Here is a 21,774-nt window from a genome sequence, read left to right on the forward strand (position 1 = left end):
TATAGAACAACTTCAATATTAGACAGTCTTAAATGTAACTATTTTAACCATACTTTGCTGGTTTCTGGTCGCACATGTGAATATTTGGTGGTTTTACTAGTCTCCTTTGATGATAAATTGAATATATTCTGGCTTGCCTACGGCAGAAATACTGTCATGAGCATTGTAAAAGAAAGCGGGTGTTGTGGATTAAAAGCGGCGGACTTTGAGACATCACGGCCTGTGGCATCTTTCAACCATCCAACTGGCCAGTCGGGAGGAAGAGAGCCTGAGTCATGCTAACCCAGCTTGGTTTAAGGCTGCTCCTGGCTAATGTCTGGTCACAGGAAAAGGAAATGGGAGTCAGGCCAAACAACGCTAAACCAGAGACTGCTAAGCCCACAGAGATCTGTCTCGGAGCAACTGATTGTGATATGTGTTGATAATGTTATCAAATAGCAAATTACTGTCTGTTTTGTAAGCATATCTGAGTTGTTCTAGATAACAGCATACAAGAGCAGTTGGCTTGTTTAATTACCAACATCGACATTAAAAGAAATCTTTAAATGAATGTACATTATCATGCATACTATTCACTTTTAGCAAATCTATTAAGAATGGAGGCCACAGTGAATGGATTCAGGTGTCCTCCTGTCAGCCATTATGTGTTCAGCTACAGTGAGAGCTCAAAGATGGCATCAGCTGCCAGCTCGCACGACAAAGTCAACAAAAGCACACACCCTCTCAGGTTCAGCTCATTGCACACTCACTGTCTCTCTGTGTGTTTTTGCGTAAAGTGGGAGTCACACGCTAGATTTTTTGTTTTTGTTAGATCTTAGTATTTTTAGCCTCTGGCAGTAACAGGGAGACGTAGCTGCTGTTTACAGCTGTGTGCAAGATTCAAATTAGTTTTTCTCTTAATGTTAACGTTCAAAGGTCACGCTCATCTGCTCTAAATGCCATGCTTACAACACGTGGAAGATCAGGAAATGCACCAAACTGCAGAGAGGAAAGTGACATTTCTGACGGAAGAGATGAGCCAGGTGGTTAATATTTTACTCAAATTACTGTAGTATTGCTCCTACGACTTTATGTAACTACAAATGTCATGCATGTATCTCTGCTTTAAAAAAAAAGTTGTGTCTCAGCTTGTCCTAATTATTTGATCTAATTATTCTGTTTTTTATATGTTATTTACTGAGTTACCTCTTTTTGGATATTTCATGGAAGTTTTTTTTTAAATTGTGTGGTTCTTTCAAGGAAATTCCTGTTTCTGAAAATCAACAGCTAAACTAACCCAAAGTTACTCACTGTCAGACCTTTGTCTGTGTTTCCCCTACAATTAGTACTGCACCAAATTGAATAGTTCTGTCCACTACCAGCGCTTGTAATTTATTTCAAAATTACAAGCGCATAAAATGAAGCATTATAGACTTATGTTCCACATATGAAGGTCTTAATACAGTTTCAAAGCCTTCTCTATGCCTCGAGAAAGAAAATTTGGTGGAGAAATACAGAATCCTTTATATATTACTATTTCTTTTATGTCTTATGTGTCATAAAAGTAGTCTAATTTTAACATATTGAGTTTAAAATCACCCTGTTAAAGTGACATAATGTTGCAAGCAAAATCCACCACACTGTCTAACTTGTGTGTGGGAGTTTGCTTGCAACAGTGCGTCCCTCTCCTATGCGCCTGTCTTACAAAATTAATGTGCAATTTATTTTTCAGTTTTAAAAGCAACATTATGTAGAAATTGGCATTCTGTGCGATTTTGAGTGCAACGCCACTGCCGTAAATACAAATTCCAGGTCTGTAACAGCTGTCAGACATAATGTAGGTGCTAACTACAAACAAAACTCATCAAATCAAACAATATTATGTGTTGAAAACTTGTATGTTGAAGTAAACATGTGTGTAACGCTGTGATCCCACCCTCTCACTGAAGTTACATAGTGCAGAAACAAGTGATGGAGACAGAGACACCATTCACCCTATTACAAGACACTGTACCATCAAAATGATTTTGGCGCTGTTATTTTAAGATGGAAAAGTTACATAATGTTGAGGATTCGACCGCAGTCCCGAAAACAAAACAGATCAGCAGGTGGGCATCTGTTGGTCAGGAGCCGAATGATTCTGGTAACATGAGGTAAATCCTGGTTAAACCACACACGACGAACATGTGCCCAGAATACAGTATTATCCGGAACTAGTGACCACCCTAACCAGTAATTGTGGTCGTCAGGGTATGACCATGATACACTGGGGTCAAGCTGGTGGAGCTCCTCTGAGCCAGCAGCTGATGAGTCAAACAGCTGGTTGACCAATCCGGTCTCTCTGTGACCAGGTTTTACAGCAAGATGCCAAAATGTGACTGTTAAACTTAAGTTTAACCTCAAATTATAGAAGCATGGACATGTGCACATGAAGTGAAGTTTATCATCCACATGCAACCTGAAGCATTACGAACACACCCGTGAATGCAGACACACAATGCAGTATAAAACAGAAGTGAGTGCATCTCTGCATCTTCTGTATTTGACTTTATACAGCCCTTTGGATAAGCAAAGCATTAGCAGTATGAGTTGGTCTCAGCTCAGTTTTTCAGCAGATCTATGCATGTTATTGCAGACAATTATTTCCTATAATTTAGCGCTACAGTTGTGTTTTGCAACCACACCCACAAAACAGACCACAGATCACATACTCTGCATGATATAAAGGATCAGGACAAAAACAGAAAACAAAGAAAGGTACACATACAGTACTACTACATACTGTGTACATATATACATGTACTATAACCTGCATTTATGGATTTTAAGGAGAAGCATTAGTAGGCTATTATTAGTTATAATAACTGTAGTAGTTTTTATAGTAGCATACCTGCTGTTATAGCAGTAACGGGATCAGTTGCTGCAGTAGTCATTGTAGTATGAGTAGTAGTCACACCCAAAGTCACGTGTCACATGTTGTCACACCAAACTCATTTAATACAGCAGAAATAAATGATATTAGTAGTTCTTGTAGTAATGGTGGTAACAGCATTCAGACTTATGATAAAGTTAGGAGTTATAATCATTCGTATCAGTCATAGTAGTAGTTAGTTATTAGGGCGCACTCACACTTGGCCCAGTTGCTCCGTACCGTGCCAAAGCAAGATTGTCTCGCCTGCACTCACATTGCTCCGGCCACAACCGGGCCTGAGCACGGTTACCTCTTGTATATACGTCATCACGTCGGCAGCACAATGGAGAACAACACAAACAACATGACTTTACTGACTTTTTGTGGCTTATTTTGTGTCTTTTTGGTCATAGACGGCCCTCTCACATTCCTGGATTTCTTGATTATGCAAGGCTGCGTAATACACATGATTATACTTCATGTCCACGTTGCGCACCCGTGCTTGTGCATGAGCAACCGTACCGTGCCAAAGCACAACTCCGTGCCAGGGTGCCAAGAAAGTGCGCTCACACTAGCCAAACAAACTGGACTTTGGGGGTCAAACGTGCTTGGGCACAGTACTGATTGCCGAGTGTGAGTGCGCCCTCAGTCAGAAAAGTAAAGTCCTGATAGTTTGCAGCCAATCGATTAACAGCTGCAGCTCTTCTGAATGAGAACCTTGACAGTGTGTTTTGCAACAGACGCTTTGATAACATGGTCCGTAATGAAAACCACAACTATGATTTGTAATAAGTACTTGAAAACATGACCTGTAACAAGTACTCTGAGAGCAACAGTACTGATCAGGTGCTCATTACGTTTCATATTACAGTAATCATTACAGAACAAAAGGCCAAGAGAGCACATATAAAGGATCATAACATCACTGAGCACCAACATGGAAACTAGATGATTTGACTTTATTTTATCTTTTATTGTTTTTGTTGTTCTTCTTTTTTTTCCTCTTTTTCATACCTGCTTTCTTGAGTTTTGTGCTCTGCCAAAAGCTGGAATTTTAAAAAAATCAAAATGTTCCAAAAAACGAAAGTAAAGTCTATTAAAAAAGTGCAAAACAAAATTATATATATATATTTTTTTTAATTTATAATATCTGTCAAGGTGACTCAGGAAGATCCTATTGTGCTAAAAGCAAACACCATAAAAAAAAATCATGTTCATGTTTAAGTGCAGGCTGAGACAACTGCGTGTGTCTGGGTGTTTACCTGTGTCAGACAGTATGAGGGTGTTAGCAGGTTTGGGTGTGCAGGTGTGTGTGCTTGTGCGTGTGTGTGTGTGCTGCGAGTGGGACAGCATGACTTAATGATAATAATCTCTCATTTCCATAGTCGGCATGCTTCACAGCAGGATCCTTGCCTCATTTCCTTATGAAGCTTACAGCAGCAGCGAGTGAACACAAACACTGAGTTTCAAGGCCAGAGTGAAACCTCCTACGATACGATCCGTGACAGAGCTCCTCACAGGGAAACACATTCTGTTCGATGAAGATATGCTTAGTGACCCAGTTATTTTAGGACATCTCTGTGAGATGTAAATACCGGGATGGGGTGGTGTGTTGTCAGTGCTTTTATTGTTTCAACATCATCTTACATGGAGGCCTTATGTAACCTGCTGTATGCTAATGTGTCAGCATGTAGTCGAGACTGAACAAGATTATTTTAGTGCCAATCCACCTGCGTTACATTCTGTATCAGCTTCTTAATGGTCTTATCATGTTGTAATGCTTTACAGTGTTAATGGCATAATGTCTTCTTTCTTTTGGTTTTGGTTATACACGTTTCTTAATATTGAAATTTCGGCCAGTGCAACAAAAATAAATCAGCGGTCATTCATTTTCCTGAATAGGAACTGCAACTGTTTTTGTCAAGTTTAAACCAGATGTTTGGGTTTGATCTGCAGAGTAAAATGATACTTTTAATTCCTTATCAAGACCAGAAAACCTGAATGAAACAGCAGCGTAAGTTTCAATTTCTGAACTAAAAAACTATAAAAGGAGCAAAAGTAAGAACAGCAGCAGCGTGCAGGTTCATTTTCTGTCTACGCATGAACAGTTCAGTCTGGAGGAGTGCCGCACATTTGATCTGAAATGAAGTGACAAGGTTAAAGTGCTGACATGCAACTTTAATGTCTTTATATTCACACGCAATGAAGTGTGTGTAAACGGCAGCCTTTTCTTGTACATACTCCTTCCCCACAGCGTAGAAAAAAGGTCACGAGCCGCACACTCTTCATTTCATATGGATACAAACAACCTTAAAGCTGAAAGTCAACCCCATTCAGCTATAACAATGAAAATTAGAGGACATATCACTGTCATAATGCTTATGGACTGAACTGTGTAATCAATACCGCAGATGCTGCATAAAGATAAACGTATGAGGGGGGTAATATTTCCCCTTTCAAAACAGAAATGAACTAAATGGAGCAGCTTTAAATTCAGATTCCTGCTCATTTACCTCCATCTCTGAAACTGAACAGTCACTTCTTAAAAAACACATTCAGTAGCCGTTTCATCATTAACAGAACTCATAACCACAACAATATAACTGACTCCGCTTTGATGCCCACGGTGCTTTTTGTAGAAGCAGGCGTCGATTAGAATCAAAGTATCGTATTTATTGCACGGTTTCACATGATGTTCATCTGAAAGCTGACAAGTGTGATTTTCAATCTGGGAAGTAACTCAGAAAGTCGTTTTTTGTAAATCCACCCAGGACTACCGACAGAAAACAGTGCTGTTATTGTTATTTCACATGGATTTTTGAGCTTCACTGTGCAGGATGATGCATGTGCAGTGTTTGAGGTTTTTAAACTCGTGCTGAGGAAGGAAAGCCTCGCTGTGCTCACCATAAGTTAGAGTTTAAGACGTGAGTGTATGAATTATTTTGTGACATCACAATTAGTTTGGTCGACAGGTTTGAACCTTGAACGCTAATTACAACATGTCCAGGAGGCAGACATGGGACTGAAGTCAGTTGGTCCAAGTCTTAAGTAAGTCCCAAGACATTTTTTCTCAGGCAGGTTAGGTCTCCCCCAAAAATACTGCAGTATGGATTAAAGACAAGAAATTAATATCTGTCGATATTTGCATCATAATTATTGATTTTCAGTGGGGAAAAAAAATGTAATCAAACAGAAGGCAAAAAGCTTAATAAAAGTGTGTTCATTTCTTAATTTATTCTCAATCAAAAATCACTTATTAACAGTAAAAATTCTAACAGCAAGACATAAAAGCTAATTCAAAACCTAAAATGAACACAGAAAAGCCAAAACAAGTGACAAGTCTTTCACTTCCAAATCCAAGTCGAGTCTCAGGTCATTTGTTTTTAGTCATGTCAGGGTGGAAATCATCAAAACAGTGACTCTAGTCCGAATCTTTAAGGCCAAAAGTTGACACTTCAGTACGAGGTTTCCTGCACTAAGCTTCATTTTCTATGACCAAAATATAGCAAGTAGTTATTAATAAAAATCTGAACCGTCAGCTCAGTTTGAATACAGACTTAATCCTCCTGCCAACACCCTGAATACATGATCTAATGCTTGTGTGCCGTGTGGCTACGGCGGCTTTACAGCTCGACCGTGACTAACAGCCCGATACAACAGTCCTGCTGTAAATCCTCCCGTCATGAAGATAATAATGTTCAGGTGTTTCAGAGACGCGTTGATTCAACTGGGATCTGTTGTAGTGAACTGCATGTTTTTATTGTTTTTGTCCACCCCATTCACATCAATGAGGGTGGGCTGATAAAAAGAAGCACCTCTTTGTACAATACCTTCATAAAGGATTTATTGTACTGTTGTACTGTTTGACTGACTGAGTACATTTACTCAAGTACTGTACTTAAGTACAGTTTTGAGTTACTTGTACTTTACTTGAGTATTTCCATTTTTTCTACTTTATAATTCCACTCCAAAACATTTTGGAGGCCAACACACTGTAATATACTCTTTACTCCACTACATTTATTTGATAACTTAGTTACAAGTTACTTTGCAGATTGAAAGCTGCATCAGAGCCAAAGTAGTGCACTTCAAATTAATTTATGTAAAGCAAAGTACAAGTACCTCAAAATTGTGCTTGTATTAATTGTGCTCATTAATACATGGTGAATTTAAAGTTGATTAAAAAAGGTTTGATATGTAAGAACTGGCCACTTTTCGGATTCATACAAACAAATAGGGGGCAGCATATCGCCACAGTAACCGCCAATTGCTGCGAACTGTAGCTGCCGTTAGCTAGCTTGCTCAGTTAGCCATACAGCTAGCAGTCCTATTAGCTGACTCTGCTTTTTTTCACATTCTTCGATAATTTTAGTAAATCTTTTTAATGTTTTGAATTAACATTCTTACATAATTCCCCTTTGAAAAAGTTGTTTTGCAGAAAAATGTGTTTATTTCTTACAGTTAGTTTTACCTGTACAGAAAGTCAGGCGTCATATTTTCACAAATGTGGCAAATTTTGGTTCAGTTAAACTTACAACTACCCTCCAGATGTAACATTCTTACATATGGCACCTTCAAACTTTAGTTATTTCACATGAAGTGCTTTATAAACATTTACAATTGTAAAGGTTTAAAACATCAGTTGCAACTTTATAATGGCCATCCAAAAAATGTTTACAGATGAACTACACAGTATTTATTAACAATTTAAGTATTATAAAAACATACACAACTGCTTAATAAATGTTTTATAAAGCATTTTTGTTTTTTTAACTGTCAAAAATAAGTAACTAGAAATGTACCATTTATTAATGATGGTTTTTACAAAGTGTTATCTTGAAAAACACAACTTTAATTTTTTAACACTGTTCTCACACCTCACACAAATGTTCTACAGGCCCTAGTTCTGTATTTTTGATTGTATTTTTATCTGCATTACATTTATAACTGCACTGTATTGTCTTTCTATTCTTCTTTTCGCTTTGCTTTTCTTTTTTTCTAGCTTTAACTTTTAAAAAGCCCTCCATGGACAGGTGTTGCAAATTAGTATCAGCTCAGTGCATCTTGGGCTCGTGCATGGTTGAATGTTGCAGCACCAGTGTTACTGTTAAATAAATAAATTAAACTAGACTAAACTAAACCTTCACATGTGCTGATCATCTTTTGTGTGTTTGTGCATGTTGTTTTGCAACATAATGTATGTTTTAATATAATTATGATTCATAAGGGATTTTGAATTATGACATTAATCTTTAGACTGTAAATCCATAATATTCATGATGTTTTAAAATGTTAACTTGTGATCTTTAGGGTTTTCTTACCAGGCAAAATTATTATCAAGAAAGTTCGTTGTTTCAGGTTTGCAGCTTGCCCTCCCTTAATTTTCCACGAGACACTTCATGCATTTGCTCTCTCTGGTTGACAGTTGAAGCAGCTCCACCTGCACAACCTCCCACATGGACAATAACTGTCTGAACCATTCAACCTTTAGCGTTTCTAATATCCATTTTTTGCTGACTTAAAGTGAGAGCGAGCAGTGGGGTGAATATTATCTGCCTCACAACCGCAGGTGACTCAGAAACACACAAACACACTCACATGAGAATAAAGATGTGAAACTTTATATATTCAAGGTTCAAAGAAAATGAAATTCAAACGCTCAAGTTGATTTCACAGTTAGGTGCTTGTTTACGCTGGTTTGAATCTGTTTTTGGGATTCTGCTGCAACTTTTCTGTCATCGCAGAGAGGCATGACTCAGATAATGAAAAATATCATTTCAGCGCTGCACTGCAAACTTCAAGGTGAAGCTGGTGAAGCAAAAATAGGATAAGGATTTGGATGTTATTGTATATTTATAAACTGATTCCATCATCAAACAGAAAGTAAATAATATATTGCTGATTTAATTAATTTACTTAAATAAGAGTGCTACTTAGGTTTTAACTGTTTTGGTCATTTGGAAAACAAAGGAGTCAAAATGAATTTATATTTTCAGACACTTCCTCAACAACACATCATCTGTTATTTTAAAAACACTGTTCACGTCATGAATTCCTGCCGATGTGACTCGACCTCTCTCTGTGAGACGAAGTGTGAGAAGGAAAAACTAACCCAAAATGTCAAATGTCTGCCTTCTCATCACACAGGAAGCTTATCAGGTTGTGACATTTAGATTATCTGCTCTTGTTGTTTTGGATGTTTACAGAGTAATAAACACATCTGGCAAACAGCATCTCCATGTCATGCAGAGGAAGTATTAGTGTTTGATATTTGATATTTTATCAGACCACACGTCTTTTTTAAAAGAACTGCACCGTTTTTATCTGTGAAACCATCTTTAATTGCGGCGTTAATTAGGTTGTTTTTTAATATGTGCGCAGCGATTAATCACTGGAGTTCCTCTGGTTCAGGATATATTTTAACACGTGAACAAAAAACAACTTCTTATCTTCATATTCCTCGTTTAATAATATTTTACTGGTTAAAGACATAATGGATACGTAAGTAACAAGGCTGCAGAGTGACAACGACATTAATAAACACATTAGAAGCGCAGGGAAATGCGTAAAATGGCACAAACTCGCCGCAAAATCCTCCATTAAACGTCGAAGAGGAGGAAGAATCAAACTGGATTTTAAGAGCAAAAAAAAGGCAGCACGTTAAAAACACGGGTCACATTTACATTTCACTTCTCTCCTCTCTTTGTTTCTGTGTGTGTGAAACATCAGCTTACATTAAAAACCGCCTGACGTGTGTGCAGGTCACCGTGACTCCGCAGAAACTGGCTCCAAACGTGATCTGTGGCTGTGAAGTGCAAACATACAGTTACCACAGACACATGAAGCTAAAATATACATATATTTTTTAAAAGTAATTTGTGGGTTAATCCTCCATCACACTGACCAATAATAGGGATTACTTCTTGCTTGATCTTGTGCCATTTCTTGCAGCTGCAGACTGGATTTTTATTTTATATCCAGCAGCAGAAAAAATCAAAATACAGAAACTTTGTGATGCTAATAAAAATTGAGTTATATTAAAATTTCTGCTTGTGATTTTTATAAAAACTTTATATTTATATTATATTTTTTATGTCTTTATCGTTACGTGTTTTTTTGTTGTTGCAGTTACAAATTGAAAAAATCCACCTCATCAACACCATAAACTGCAACATTACACCGCATAAAATCGCGCACGAAATACACAAAAAGCACTTAATTTTAACGTAGATTTTAATGGTGATGTATGTTTTCTGTAACATGCAGGTTTTTACCTTCTCTAACTCTTTTAATACCTCGAAAAGCTGATGTGGGGAAACTCTTGCACAGTTTTTTTTTTCTTTTTTTCGTTTCAACAAAAATCACATCTATGTTTATCTACAAATCCTGGTCATGAAAATGAAAAAGTGACAAAATGACGGCGTTTTCTGACTGATTTTAGGACTGCACGATGTAGGACACAGGATTTCACAGCAAAACTAGTGTGTTGAAAAATAAAAAATACGAAATAGCCTGTATATAACGTGACTTTTAGCCTGATGGATAAAATGACGAAGAGAAACAGAGGATGATATTCACGCGCAAAAAGCGCAACAGCAGCATAAATCGTGAGGTATTTGTATTTGTAGGGATATTTAGCTTACATAAGTGTACATTAGAAGAAATACACGCACCATAAAGGAGCATAAAATGACTTTAAACTCAGCACTAAGCCCCACAGCTACACTATCACAACCTGAAGTGATATTATTGGTAAATTATATTGATTACTTGGTTCAAAAGTGTTATTTTTGCCCGACAGCCGCTGTGTGAGCTGTTAGAGAGGAAAGATGAACCTCCTGTAACACACACTCGATGTTTAAATATGTAAAACACTGGCTGATTGAGGTTAGTGTTGGCGTTAGATCGAAATTTCACAGGAAGCGTCGAAAAATCATGTTTTAAGTTGAGTGAAAAGTTTCTCAGAAGGCAGGTAAGGTTGAAGGATTGTGGCAGAGAAAACACTGCTGCAGAGGACAGGTTGTTTTCTGTGGGGAGGAGTCGCCCTCTAGTGGAGAGCACACCGAACTACAACTCCCTCTCCCTCTTTGTAGCACACACACAGTCATACTTCCTGTGTGTCATGACTTCATATTACTGTCAGTCACCTTGCCTGGTTTCAGGCCCCACACACACACACACACACACACACACAATGAGATGTGCTCCTACAGGTAAACCCTCCACGCATGATGACTTATCATATGAAGCGCAAACACGGCCAAAGTTTCCTGGAAAGCAGGCGTCCCCGCTCAAAGCAGTGAAAAACCCAGATCACAATATGACGCTAACACAGACTCAACTGGAAGTATCGCACTCATTCTGTCATTTACAGGCAGTTTGTCTACTTTTACAGTACGAGCTCAGGTGCCTGCTCACGTCCGTCTTCACATATCCTCGACTGTTAATCCTGCTTGGTGGACTGGATCTATCCCAGCATGCAGTGCTTCTCTCACCCAGCACACACTAAACAAGCTTCGAGTCTGTATCAGGGCCAAAACTCCTAATTAGCTCATAAAATACGCCCTATAGCTGCTGATCTTTAATTATTGTAAATACACTGAGAATAACTATTGTTAACACGAGCACTACTTTGACTTTTGGTTCTTAAGATGCTTTTTATTGCACTTTTACTCATCATGGAGTTTTCTGTCTTGTGTAACCTAACCCTAAAGGGATAATTTGGGTCTTTTGATGTGGGGTTGTGTGAGGTACTTAGCCCTAGTCAGTGTATTACCTGCAGTAGATGACTGTCAGCTCTCCCCCCTGTGTGGAGAAGCAGCGTGTGGCACCGGCAGGGAAGCAGAGCATTGTGCTGCTGTAAACCGAACCCGCAGCAGGACGTACTTTAGCCACCTGAAATTAATCCCACCTATAAAATATATATCCGATAAGTGTACGCTTTGTTTTTAACGTTTTTGGTGCTTTACGTTGCCATCAAACACTATTTCTCCTTTGGCACTACACTCCCTCAACCGTACAACGTCCGTATTCCTACGCACAAGTGGAATGTAGTGCACTTAAACAGATATATATATATTTTTAGGTGGGACCTAAGTACCTCATACAACCCCACATCAAAAGACCCAAACAATCCCTTTAAAGTGCTGAAACCTCTGATAAGCTCATAAAGTATGATTCACTGTTAAACTGAAGGCCTGTGTGTCTTTAATTATGTAAATACACTACGAAGAAACTATTGTTTACAACAGTGGTTCCCAAAATGGGGGCATACAAGTCAAAAAAGCAAGCCTAAATGAATGAGGCATGGTTGTGCACCGCAAGCCAAGAATGGACAGGTTTGTGACAGGATTTCAGGTAGACGATGAGACAACTGCCTCAAAAAGGCAAGAAAATACAATGAGGCGTATCTTACCCTCGGCTTCACCAGTGCAGTGAAAACCACAGTGACCACAGTGTGCCGTGTGTCTCAAAATATTAACTTCTGACAGCATGAAGCCGAACAAGTTACAATACCACTCGGAAGCTACGCATCCTGAACACAACGAGAAGCCTGTTTCTTTGACTACCGACTTGTGAAACAGTAACAGTACTGCAACATGGAGTTGCTGTCCGATAGTAATCGCCGGTGATGTTTATAATACGTTTTTATTGGAGTTTGGAAACCACTGGTTTACAATGAGCATCACTTTGACTTTTGGAGAATGTCGTTCGCAGTTTTTTCTTGTATTACTATCATTTCAAAAAGTGAGAAGGCATCGCTATAAAGCTATAAAGCAGCATTTAAAGGAGTGAATTATAACAAATCAGTGAGTGTATCTTCACTGAAAAATATGAAGTAATTGTCCCAGTAATGTTAACAAATGTTGACAACATGTGGCCAGGAATGTAACTGTAAATAAAACACGAGCATCGTACTACACGCAGCGTTTCTCAGTCTACACAAGGAATATTCTGATGATTATATTTTTATCACAGTGTGATGTTTCTGCTGACACTGTGTACTGACAAGTGAAGTAAACAGCAGCTCATCATAGTATAATGAGGTAAACAGTCACTAATATCTTAATAAAAAGCATTCATTTAGACTTTGTTCCCCTTTAGCAACACAATCTTCACTTGACTCGGGCTACATCAGTTGTCCCAGCTGGAGTGAAGCACGGTATGAATCCATCTACAGTATATTAAAAGACTTATTTCAGACTTACCTCTGGAAAAATGTTGGTTTATGTGAACAAAAGGCAGAAAATCAGAGAAAGTTTTAAATTTAGACACCTTAATGTGACATAATCATCATCTGAATGTCCTCAGACAACAGGCCTTACATCCACCACCTGCTTAGTGCTAAGTCCTTCAGTATACTGTTTTTCATAGACTAATGATTCACGGTGAAGATGATGGACGCCTGCTAATGATTCCCAGAATAAGACTTACTGTACTTTACCATAAGCCCTGTTTGTTTCTCCACACTCCTACCTCTATGATCTACCTGTTTGTTTTTAAGAAGAACAATGGAAACAGCCACCTCACTTTTAGACCCGGCAAACCTGAAGCTGAAACTGTGTGGTTAGAAATTGAGAGGCAGAAGATGGCGTGGCTTTTTAAAGTTATCATTTCTGCTGGAAAATGAGACTTTCTGTAGGGATTTACAAGAAACACCAACTCATTAGTTACACTTTGTTTTGTTCTATGTAAGTATAATACCTTTGCAGGACAACAACAGTGTGGATTTCTGCACTAATTTTATAAACTGCAAGTTACATGCTAATATATAGTGACTCTAAAACACCTGGACCTTTAAATTCCCAGTAAACTTTACTGTTTCACTGCACCAGTATCATTTTAGACAGGTCCATTGTTAATTTATTCTTAAACTGTAAAATATCCTTCCTCTGTTACATAGCTTCTTCACAACTGTTTGAGAACCACATGGATCAGTGCCAATACTCTCCCTATTATCGGTATCTGCCACAAAAATCGGTCGGGCTCTAATAAAAAAGAGTTTTCTTTTGCTTTTTAAAAAAGGGATGTATCTGTGCATCTGTCTTGGAGATACAACAGAAGTCTTTAACCTCAGAACAGTGATTGTAACAAACGTAGCTATTAATGCTAATCCTATGCTAATGCTAAATGCATCACAGAGGCCACTAGAGGCGATATCTTGTTTAAAGTGACTGAACGCAGCCATTGCACGTGTTTCAAATGCTGCACTTGAACTCTGTAACCTCCGTATTTCACAGAGCAGAATTACATCTCCAGTAGTTGGACATTACTCACTTTTCTCTGGGAGATAAAAGGTTAAAAAGACAAATGAGATAGCCAACCGTAGAATATGAGCTTCTGAAAACATCTTTGTCATTTGTGACTTCTCTTACAACTTCTGAGTAAAGACCAGAGTGATGTTTGTGGCGTTCTTAGTCATTTACTGTATCTCGGACCGTAATCGGTGATGAGTAAAGGTGCAACAGAACACACGCCCACACACACACGCCCACAAACTAGTGACCTACTACTGTTTTCACCTTGACAGGATATTGAGCTTTGACATTTATTGATCTGGAACCTGACATCTGACTCATGAGAACGCAAACACACACTCTTACTCAGTGTGTTGTGAGAGGTTGATCGTCATTTATGGACCCAAATCACCAGCTCTCTACTGGGCCCACAGACATATTAACTCTTTCTGGCACGTGATAGTTTTCAGATCCCACAGCTAAATATTTGTGTGAATTTATTCTTTTGTATCTTATATTTGAGACCATGAAGTGAGCTCCCACCAAGTTATTAGACGCTATTTTCCATTTTAACCATATTTAAATTTGATTACGGACTAGAAAAACATCGCCCAAACAGTTTTACACATTCCCAACGACTCTTTCTGCAAATCACTTGAACCACATGAGGCGGTTCGACCCCACGGTTGAGAAACTATTCATCACTGACTCATGAATTTCTACAGTAAGAAGGCATTTTAAGGACGATGTCATGGTTTCACCTTCAGACAAATCAAAACCAGTTTGATTCAAACCAGTACCGAGCTTACACAAACGCACACTCATACATTCACACAGAAAGCAATTCTGGCCCCATTCTGCTCGTTTTGTCTTCTGTTGTTTTCTTCTTCATTTTATTGCGGCTTGTTTTTCATGTTCAGCATTTACTGTAAAGTACTGCAGAATAAAAAAAAAAAATGCTTTACTTGGCTCACTTTGTGAAACTTGCTCTGTGTTTTTCCATCCTTTGCACTGTAGTTTTGGGCCTTTTCAGAGGCGATCACACCCTGAAGCAGAGGATAACACATTTGTAATTTCTCTTCTTGTGAGCGTGACAAGCCAAATTTCATTTTACAGGGTGTGTAAGTCAACGTAGGAAAGTGGACCTTCAAGACTGCAAATTTGGGATTTCATTAACAAGATGCATACTTTATTCAAATAAAAATCTGCTCAGTTTTATTCCAAAATTCTCTAAATGTAGATATTTAAAGTTGAACTTGGAAACAGTTGGTGATTATCTCAGCATTGGGTCCATTTAGCAGCTGTCAGAGAACTGAGGAATGAATCTGGTGTATTGTTAGGATCTGCAGATGAATTCATTCATTGTGGGATTTCAACAGAACCCCCACAATCCTCCAAGTCTTCTCACCCAGGTGTAAAGTCTGCCCAGAGACCCAGCTTTGAGCTACGATTGGTTAGCGGCACAGACACTCCCAACCAGGTTAAAAAAAACTCCAGCACGCCCTTTGTTCTGTTCTCCAGCTCCAGAACAGCCACTAAATGGACTTTGTGGTGGGATAGTTTTGTCAACAACTGTTTCCAAGGTCAAGAGAGAACTTTCAATCTCAACTTTTGAGCAAACGTGGCTGTAAAGTGCACTGAATTATTGATTTTGAACCTCTGACAACAACTGGACAAACTCCATCTGCTGAGGAAGATTGTGTAATACAATCAAAAGCTCCAGAACAAGGTCATGGTAATCTTTATTATCCCGGGTAGCGGTGACATAATCAACACAGCCATCAGCATACATATCATTTCCTCACACCAAAACTAGGGATTACATAACGTTACTCAACATCCCAACAGCAGCAGGAACCACTGATACTTGAATCTATTGGTTTTGCATCTCGGCAGGTTATATCTGCCAAATGGAGGCAGCTTGAACACACACTTCAAAGAGGTCATTAAAATTGGGCCTGCAATTTTGCTATGTATTCTCACAATACCTTAATCTATTCCTTTGTTCCCCAATGGTAAATGATCCAACCGAACAAATAAAAAAAGGTTACAGCAGGTTCAATAAAACAAAAACACTGATGGGCCGGTTAGCTTTTTTTTTTATCAATCATTGTCCCTCAGACACCTGCTGAAATATTTTAACTGCCCGGCTGTAAATAAAAGCTGGACACGTCCACTAAAACAACTGTTTTGAGATTGTTTTGTCAGTCTCTAACTGAACTTTTGATTAAAGGGAAGGAAAAGGATTTTTTAAGTCATCAGTTAGTCACATCCGCTTCAATATTGGTCTTAATTTTAGCTTACATTTGTAGAATATACCCACGAGACTAAGACTTTTTTAAGTAATGCAAGTAAGTAAGCAATCATTCATCAAATAATGGCGCTGAAAAACGGGGCCCATCATTGGTTGTATATCTCCAAGCAGCTGTGGTGCAAAGTCATTTTCTAATCTCTCATTTCTGCTTTAATCCTCCCGATGACACATAGCAAGTTTTCACTTCTTCTGCCGCTGCTCTTATCTGCCGAACCCAAACCTTGTGATGTGTAAATATATTCTTCTCAACTCAGTTGAAAAAAAAAAGCTTCTACTTGTTCTAAATGTTGTTGTATCCATCCTGCGGTGTTAAATTGAGCCCAGCCAACTGAAACCTCTTTTAAAAATGTTCATATTGCTGCTGGATTTCAAATCTAGAGATCTAGAGATTCATCTTATTAGTTTTACAATCAGCATGAATCAACAATAAGCGTTAATGTTTACCATCAGTGTAATTAATCTGCAGTAAATATAAATTCTGACTGACAACTTAATAAAAGCCCACAGACAGGAATTCTGTCTTTTTAGTGGTATTCAAAGTCATGTCAAGGGACTACCAGGAGTCCTTGTGGACCTTATCAGCCATGTGGCTCACAGACAAAACGAACTATAACAATACGTTATGTTACATGTAATGTCTTTATGTGCCGGTTTCATCATTATTACTTTAGTTACTGCGATTTTGGGAAGACAACAAACAATAAGCTTTGACTAAGAACACTGAAACTGAACAACTGAAGACAAAAACGCTGAATTATTTTCTGTTTTCTGTTGTTGGATGTTTAAAAAAACAACAACTTCGGGCTATCTGAATACTTCACATACACACATTTACACATATCTACATGTACACGCAACAAAACAGTGAATAATGGTTCAAACTGACAAATGAAAACCATTAATCTTAAACCGCTGCTGGGACTGTAAAGCAATGTTTTAATGATCACTCCCCCACATTATTTGTGTAAATGAATATGCATGCCTCAAGTGCTGACATGGTGACAAGACTGACATATCCGCCAACTGAAACAGTGGTAACCATACTTTAATTTCATTTTATAGGACACTAATCAAAAAATTGTTTTGGGGATTAACAAAATTGCTGACAATTGCAGCTGAATATAAACAAACCTGGTTCATTCACAGTCAACTTCACAAGGTACCTTTAAACAACTCAAACATATACAGGCTTATCTCTAAAGAAGGGTTAAAATGGATGTTATAAAACAGATCATTCTAGTTCTGAGCCACGAAAGAAGACGTTGTAAAAAAAAAGACTCACACTCAAAACCACATTATCTGATTCGCTGACAGGGGTGGCCCAAGGGGTGGCCAGGGTACCCCCGCAAATGCCTCATACGTTTATTAGGCCTACCACTGAATTGTTTTCAGTAGTAGGTGTACTAGGTCGTGCTGTCAGAAGCAATCGCTGGCTGGATTTCTTTCAGAGGCAACAACAACTGGCCAGGTAAGTTATTTCACATTTCCTCATTATAGTAACAGAAAACAAAATCTTGTCTGTGTCACTTTGACTTAAAAATATATTCGCAGCTGCACTTTTTTTCATATAAATGTACTTTCTGGGAGACGGGGTTCGAAACAGTTGGATTTTTTTTTTTATCAGGAACTCAAAGTGATAAGCAGAAGAAGCTAGCTCGAGGAGTGACTAGTTTTATTTCCATGTGGACTTTACTTGCTTGCTAGCTAACAAACTTTTCATTCAAGCTGACTGAACATGCAGTTTAGTTGCCTCCTTCAAACATTAGCCGCACCCCAACAATCGTTTCCAGGTATTTCTTTGTTTCTTGGCTTTGTTATTAACTAATCCATTACTCACATAGCGCCAATGGAAAATGGTTTCTGGGAACTGTGGCAAGCAAATATTATCCGTGTACGGTTTAGATACGTGTTTACCTAAGGCTGGGTCATGAATGACAGTTACATCAGATATTGTATTTTTTAAACGTATGGGGGTGGGTGAGCGTTTAGTGCTTCTCTACCCGGCAACAGAGCGCTGAGTCATCTCTGTCACAACCCTCCCACGCCTACCCACGCTGCACTGCTCTCGGTCTCTCTCAGTGGTGGAGATGCACGGCCACGGACATGATACCAAAACTAACTGCATCACTTGATCCAGGCCCACAGATGACAAAAACACACATTTACGGTAAACGGGGGGAGGCCTTGACGGAACAGGGCTGGCATAGGTGGGCGCGAGTGTGTACGTGTGTGTGTGTGTTTGTGAACCTTCTTCTGAAAATATATGGAAACTGATACCACTTATAGATCATTATGAAGAGTGTGTAGAAAGGGGTGAGGAAAAGAGAGTGAAAGAGATATTACAGATAATAAAAAGACACGAGTATTCTGCTGACCAACTCATGAAACCAACCCTTTAGGCCGCAGATGGATGACACACTGACACTTAAGGAGGCCAGGGTCAAAATGTAGTCTCTCAAGACTGTCCAGTGGATAAAAATACACAAGAGAACAAGTCAAACGAGATGTAGAGGCGTAACTAAATAAAAATGTCAAATAAGTTCATTGTTTGATGAGCAGCTCTTGACTGTACAGTTCTTAACAAACAAACACACTTACTTTGTGAGTACACAGCAGGCCGTAACTATCACTAAGATATCAGGTGATGCTTGTTTTCATGTCAGTTTTTCAGTTTTCACACAAAAAGATTGAGATTAAGAGAGGGAATGGTCTCTAATGTTTGCCTCAAATTTAAGCCTTAACAGGAGGCATATGTGTGGCATCAACAGACTAAAAATGGAACCACAACCACTGCCCCCGCTGAGTTTCTTGACTTTGTTTTCTCCTCAGATTGAACGATTTCTGTTGTAGGTTAAGTTATGATGCAGACGAGAATGACACGTCTGCTCTGCAGCTGGGAGCCCAAATTAAACTCTCCACATCAGCATTGTCACGAGGATCTGAGTAACATAAAGTTGGTCATCTGCATGTCCACAAAGTTCTGGACGTGGCCAGAATATGGGCGGCGTCTCAATATCCACAGACATGCCTGGAACTCATCTATGTATGATATTCATGTCTTTTGGGGGTATATTCAGGGCCTTAATTTAAAAAAATGGTTAATTCTTAATATTAAAATTGTGAACTAGAACCACTGATTGACAGTGATTCAAAAGTTGAATTTGAATCTGTGCTGACAGTGATTTTTTTTTTTTTTTTTTTTTTTAACCACTTCACAAGGGTGTGGTGATAGCATCGCTTTCCGTACAGTACAAACCCGGTGTGAAGTTCACTGTATTAGATCCACTGTTTAAATGTTAAAATGTAGGCTATGATAATATGTGGCAACCTCAACTTTTGTTGATCAATCCAGAAAATGCTGCAGACCAAGCAGCTAGTAGCTAAATCTGGTACATTATTGTATGAGATTACATTTTTTGTACATGAAAAAACCACTGCATATACAGTCAGTGGAAAGATTCAAGTGTAGATATGAAGTGACATGATGTGACACGAAGCTGTGCGAATTTAGGCAAAAACCCATCCATGGGAGTTAAATATTAGCAAAAAAATTAGCATCAGAGGGAAAAGAAGAGAAATTGGCGGGAAATAACACGAAGAACGAGTTTCTGGAGTTCTGAGAAAAGTCAAATGCTGAGCTGAACAAAAACACACGCTGCCTCACATATGGTCGGTTAGCTTACAGCTAATGTCTGTACATTCGGCTGTTTGGGGCAACTAAACGCAGGCTGCACAAATGGTCCTTTGGTCAAATTTCCACAAATAACACAAAGATGATCACTGATGTTTAGCTAGCTGGTAATCAGCAGGCTAAAGTGAACCAGCACTAAGGCTAGCTTCCACTAGATATGTTAGCTAGTGTCCAAAAATGAAGCCCAGAGGAGCTGCTCTGGCTGTGAAGACATGTTTGTCTTAGTGAACACCAAGCCCCGAGGAAAAGTGCCACACTTTGAAGCCAGTTTGACAGAGTGGCCAAACCATGTCATTACAATGTCACACTTACATTGTGAGAGACACAGGTTTGAAATGGTGGATCTATTTTTTGGCGCGAAATGACTAATTTCACTATCAGAATTTGAGCCATTCTGTATGTTATAGCCACAATGTTAACTTGTTTCTTTTCAGTTCAAGCTAGTGAAGAGCTAAACCAGAGGTTAGCTGGCGGAAGTGTAGTGCCAGCGCTCTATGGGCTGCACAGTGCGGAAGCTATGCTCAGGTAATTTTACACCCAGGAAGTCAAATTTTTTTGCCTTCAGCAGTTTTCCGAGAAATGGACGACGCTCCGCCTCCAGTGCTATATCTAGATTTCCTTTACTACATCCATGGTATATTTACCCAGTTAGCAACTTTGACTGAAATGAATGGGGCACCTTCTTGAAACATGGTAAACAGCTCTCTTAAAACATGCATGACAGTAATAGCTGTTAGTTTAACCAGATCAGATAGCAAAGAATCAGATAGAAAAAAGACAAACCAATGCATGAAATTATCTACCCAGTTAGCCACATTGATCTTAATCATACATTGTATGTTCAAATATACGTTTGTGGCTAGTGCACACTCAAGAGCTGTCCAGAGCATGCAAAATGCTGTCTTAATGCCAAGTAGAGCTGTTATAGTCCAATATTCTGAGTTGGGCAAGATAAACAGATGTAAAGTGATATGTTGCGTCATGTCGAAGGTTTCTGCAACTGCAAGTAATGACAGAGTATTACTTGCTGGGCCTACAAAGCAATGTGTGATTGAGGTAAACAACAACAAGAACGCCCTCATCTTCCAATTGACCATTTAAAAAAAAGTGCAAAAAATCAATTATTTCTATGCATCAGTGCATGTCTGACACATTATCACAAGAATGCGCAAACGGTGCATAAATTCAGTCGTCACATCATGCTAGCCGACTTAACAAAGCCGAAACATGATTCTGTAGTACAGTATATGTAGTTTCGTTATTTTCCTCATATGTACACTGATATGATAACATACTGCCTACATGTCTTGTTTAATGTGCGTCAGTGCATATTGTGAAACTCTCACAAACGTCAGTAAAAGACTCATTCCTGTACACAGATTGATCAAAGTGATTAAAGCTCTCCTGAGTTGGAGCTCTTTGATTGCCTTGTTCCATCTGAAGTCAGCTGCCGTAATATCACCATGATATACAACACCGCTACTTTCACTTCAGCCCTTCACAGGTGCGGTCAGTGCATCACACCACGATTACAAGACTTAGCTTGGAGAAGCGTGCGGCTACGTGCCAAGTGCCAAATATAGCCGATACTGGCCTGCAACCTGACCGGCTGCCAAAAAATTGAATGCATTTGTCCTCAACA

The 21,774-nt window shown here is 38.8% G+C and overlaps 1 long non-coding RNA gene across 1 annotated transcript in view; it reads right to left on the minus strand.

The window, feature by feature from the left end:
- LOC141009482 (uncharacterized) overlaps window positions 1-21,774 on the minus strand; it is an 83,771-nt gene that overhangs the window by 39,760 nt on the left and 22,237 nt on the right. The window lies entirely within an intron of this gene.

This window comes from Pagrus major, chromosome 15, assembly GCF_040436345.1.
Source record: "Pagrus major chromosome 15, Pma_NU_1.0".
Taxonomy (NCBI): Eukaryota; Metazoa; Chordata; class Actinopteri; order Spariformes; family Sparidae; genus Pagrus; species Pagrus major.